The 4,878-nt window shown below is 51.3% G+C and overlaps 1 pseudogene; it reads right to left on the minus strand.

The window, feature by feature from the left end:
- Positions 1-1,841: 1,841 nt before the first annotated feature.
- On the minus strand, positions 1,842-3,527 carry LOC141560250 (mortality factor 4-like protein 1 pseudogene; annotated as a pseudogene).
- Between the last annotated feature and the right edge of the window lie 1,351 nt (positions 3,528-4,878).

A 4,878-nucleotide genomic window follows, 5' to 3' on the forward strand; every position in this document is an offset into this window, starting at 1 on the left:
CAGACTATTGTGGTCATTTAGAAGAAGCATTGTCGTATAGTGTAAAATAACAGGCACTGGAAAAGAATGGAAGCAAGAAGATAAAGCTACTTGTAGGGATGTAGGCTCTACAAAATTCATCTGAATAACTCTCTTAATAAAAAAAACATAAAACATCCATTATTTCATTGATAGACAGGGTGGAGTCCCTATACACAGAGAAGAATGGGCCAAGAGAGAGGGAACAGCAAAAGTGAATAAAGTGATGGAAAGATTGTGGCCATCGTGGGCTAATAGGAATTAAAAACGGTAACCTTCATGTCCTTTTTCCCAAGGGTCCCTGCTTAGTTTTAGCTGTTGCTGTTTCAGAGGTTCAGCTAGTGCAGTGTCACAGCGCCTGTGACAAGTATAAATGTTGACCACTGACACACTGGATTATTGCCCTACATGGATTCTGCCCTTTGTAGCTGAACTCCTGGAAAGGTCATCTACAAGAGGTGCTGACACTTTCCTTTCCCGTCTTCTCAGGCCTTTAAGTGTCTTGCCGCCTTAGTATTGCACCTAAACCTCTCTCTCCAGAGTTCCAATAGCCCTTTTTTCCTTCCTCAGCCTCCTGGACCTGATCTCTCCCAGCTTTTCAGGACACCTGTCTCCTGACTGCTGCTTCTGGGGCTGCTGGCTCCCTAATTGTAGCGCCCTCAGAGTTCTGTCCTGGGCCCTCTTCTCCATCTTCACCCCTTTACTGAAAGAGCTCCTCTGCTCCCATGGGTTTAGTCGATATCTCTCCCGAGGATTGTCAGATCCACCTTTGCTATACCAGCCTCTTTGCTGACCTCAGATCTGCTGTCTCCATCTGCCTTTCAAATACCTAGAACTGGACCCAGCACAAAGTGGAGCTCCTTAGGAGGGCAGCACCACCCTCCCATTCCCTCGGGCTCACAATCTCAATCACTATCTCACTCCTCATGCAATGTGTCACCTCTGCCTCTCTCCCTGCGCCCTCTCTGCCAGGACACTGCCCCCACCCTGGCACAAGCCTGCACGTCGCACTTGGCCGATTGGCAAAGCCCACCGGGGGTATCCCTGTGGCCAGTCTTGCTCTACTCCTGTCTCCAATTTGCCACTAATGCAATTTTCCTAAAAGCCCAGGTCTGATGATGTCATCCCTCTCCCTCTCACCCCTCACTACCCACCTAAGTGAACTCCTGCGTCTTCTAACTTCCTTAAAGAAGAATGTCCAAACATCTTCAAAGTCGAGGACCCTCCTCCCTTCCCAGACTTCTAGCCAGTGTCCCCGGCTTCCCGTAACCATCTCTCAGCTCTGGGCATTGTCTATGGCTGTTCCCCAGGTTCGTAATTCTCTTTTCTCTGCTCCAACACTAACTTCCCTGGCTGCCTTTGAAGTCCTAACTAAAATACCAACGTTTGCCAGAAGCTTTCCCCTAATCCCTTTTAATTCCACAGCTTTCCTTTCCAAATTGTTTTATTCTCTAAGTTTATCGTGTCGTTTTCCCCATTGGATTATAAACTCATCGAGGGCAGGCACTATGGGGAGGGGGGGCTTCTCTGTATTCCCAGTACTTGGCACAGCGCAGGCAGATAAGTGCTTAAATGTTTGTTGAATGAACCAACAATCTTACTAAGTTTAGTGCTCTTCGCCAGACAATATGGATGATAAAGAACGGAAAGCCGATCCTGACTCTCCGCCCCAGACAAGCGTATGAAGACTGAACAGGATGATCAGTGAAGTAAAAGTCTCCACCACCCCCTCCTCACCCACCGCGGCCCCGGCCGAAGGCGCGGCTCCTCCCGGAATTATTAAAAAGGAAGAGAACACAAAAAGGCGAATATAAAACGAACCATTACAACTTTTCGAAGGTTTTATTGGCTGAAGAAATATCTCCCAACGTTACTTTTTTTTTATCAAATAAAAAAGATTTATTTTTAAGAATTGAAACATCTCCTGGAAGACCCTTTCCCCAAAAAACATGGATATACAATAATGCATTTCTCCTGTGATGTTAAAATTTGTATTAAAATCAAAATAGGGGAAAAAAAAAAAAACACCTTAACACAAATCCATACTCTTCGTCACTCCAGGCAATGGGGAAATTTGCCATGGAAACAGTCCCAGTTCAAAGAGAAGCTGCATTACAAAGACGCCAGCAAAAGGGCGGGAAGGAAGATCTCCCTCGGCTCGCCCGCAGGTCGCGCCATCCCTAGAGAGCCTTCTGCCGGTACTCGGGCGGCGCCGTCTCGTACTCGCTGGCGTTGAAGAGCGCCGCCGAATTCTCCGCCAGGTACTCGAGGAAGTCGTGCAGGTAGCCCATGAGCAGGGTGCGGCTGGGCGGCTCCAGCGGCGCGCAGGCCAGCACGGCGCCCAGCGGCACGAAGAGGCGCAGCAGGTGCGGGGCGCCGTACACGCGGGAGAGCGGCGCCTCGGGATGCGCCGCCTGCACGTGGGCGAACTGCGGCCGCTCGAAGTCGTACAGCAGCTGCGTGCCCAGCAGGACGTTGAAGTAGTCCTTGATGCCGGCCACCGCGTCGTCCACCGTCAGCGCCGGGGCCGGGGCGCCGGCCCGGCAGCGCCACTTGTCGAGGCCCGCGTACTCCTGCAGGATCGAGTCCACGCTGTGGCGGGCGGGGAGCAGGAACAGCTTCTTCTGCTTCGTCACCAGGTCCCAGTCCTCCACGAGCCAGGGCTTCAGCTCCTCGGGTATCTGCACCTTCACCTCTGCCTTGGAGGCCGCCGCCTCCCTGCGAGTGCGGGAGCGCTTTGATCGCGGGGGCGGGGTCGCGGGGCCGGCGCGGGAGGAGCCCCCACCCGTGCTGCTCACAGGCTGCTCGACCTCCTTGGCTCTGGCGCCCTTCCTCGCGGGGCCAGAGCCCCTCCTCTCGGCGACCGCGACCCTCTCGGCGACCGCGGCTCTCCTACCTTGGGAGGCGGTCTTCCTCCCAGCCCCTGCAGCCTTCCTTTCAGAGGCCGCGGCCTTTCTCTCAGAGACCGCGGCCTTTCTCTCAGCGATCGTGGCCTTCTTTTCAGAGCGGGTGGCTTTTCTCCCAGAGCCAGCGCCCTTTCTCCGGGCGCCCGCCGCTTTCCTCTGGGAACCTCGGCCTTTCTTCTCGGGGGCCGCGGCCTTCCTCCCCCCGGCCCCACGGCCCTTAGCATTGGCCTGGGCCTGGGCCTGCACTTTCTGCAGCTCGCGCTGCCGCCGCACGTTGGCCGCCGAGTACTCGAGGATGCGGCTCTCAGACACCCACTCGTCCCACTTTTTGTTCCAGCCCATGTAGTGAATGAGGTAGATGGGCGCCCGCTCCTCGGCGGCCACTCTCACGCACCGGGCCTCGTATAGCAGCGGCCCATGGAAGCATAGCACCCGCTCACCCTCCTGGAAACACGGTTTGGGCCGGACGGCCTTGGGCGCCATGCTTTGCCTCGCAGTTGACGGAGAGAAGAACCTCGCACCGACTCCGACCAAGACCACGTCTCAGCAGTGCTGTCCAACTGCGGCAGCTGCCTCTGCGCGTGCGCAGAGCCCTCCCACCGCAGCCTTTGCGCAAGCGCAGCTCCTCTGGGGCAGGGCCTCCTTGAGCAAACCAACCAATAGAGCGCAAGCTCAGTCCCATGACCAACTGCGACCATTGCTTCCATCCTCATCATCTGTCTCCATCCTCCTCAGTTACTTTTGTCTGTGGCAAAGGGCAAAAAAAACGGGCCCTGCTCTCAGGAAGCTCACCTTCCAAGAAAGGTGAAAGTTTCTTTCGAAAGGACCTGTTTAGTTAATGTGCAAGAAGTTGTATAGCTTAGAAGGCTCCCCTTCTGTTCAGTTTGCTTGCTTTCCTCTAACTCTTCTAGGACTAGTTTCCTTTGAATACAGAGGAAAGGAGCCCTGTGCAGTCTCACTTGGCGTCTGGGCCAGGGTCCACCCAGAGCGGGAACCACCAGAGGTCCCGGAGTTTCCGTAGAACGGGGAATTCCTCCGGGAACAAGGTTCTCGTCTAAACCCACTCGTTCTCTGTCACCGAAAGCGATTCCCTCCCTTTACCTTGTGCTCCCATGCACACACAAACACATGCAGGATTAGGGAGAGATTGTAACTGCACATAAAGACATGCAGAGATCCGCACAGATTTCTATACAGCAACAGAAATAGATGCGTGTATATATACATATATATAAACATAAATGTTTATATAGGTATAGAGAGATTTCTAGATATATCTATGGAAATACATGCATCTGTAGATATAACTACAGAAATATGTGCGTATGTAGGAGGCAGGAGAGATTTCTAGATATATCTACAGAAATAGATGTATATATATATATGCATATATATTTATAATCTTATCTATGGAAATAAATGCATATGTAGATTTCTAGATAGATCTGCAGAAATAGATATACACGTATGAGAGAGAGGGTACGATTTTTTTCAGGTACTCCAAACCTCCCTCCTTTGAGATTTTTTCAATAATTCAAGAGCAAGTAAGAAAGTAACTTTTTTAGTTGTTTTTTGTTTGTTTTTTACATGGGAGGAGAGGTCAAAATAATATAGCCTCCCATATTTTTATAGAAGTAGAAATTGAGGCCCAAGGAAGTTAAATGTCTTAAAACTTCATCAAATCAGTGGAAAAGTAATAACTCAAAAGGAGTCCACTGAAGCCAAGATATCCCTTATCAGGAAGATATCCTTGCCTTTAATGTGCCCACAATGTGCGTGGGAGCTCTCATATGGTCTGGATAGACGGCAAGCCTTAAATCTAGGAAGACGGCCGGTCACTAGTTTTGACTTATATATACTGACTTTGTGGCCCTGGCCAATGCACTTTGGCTCTCCTTAGTGATCTAAATTAAGTCAAATCAAGAAGCATTTGTTAATGCCTGTATGAATCAGT

Source organism: Sminthopsis crassicaudata, chromosome 3 (assembly GCF_048593235.1).
Source record: "Sminthopsis crassicaudata isolate SCR6 chromosome 3, ASM4859323v1, whole genome shotgun sequence".
In the NCBI taxonomy this organism is placed as follows: Eukaryota; Metazoa; Chordata; class Mammalia; order Dasyuromorphia; family Dasyuridae; genus Sminthopsis; species Sminthopsis crassicaudata.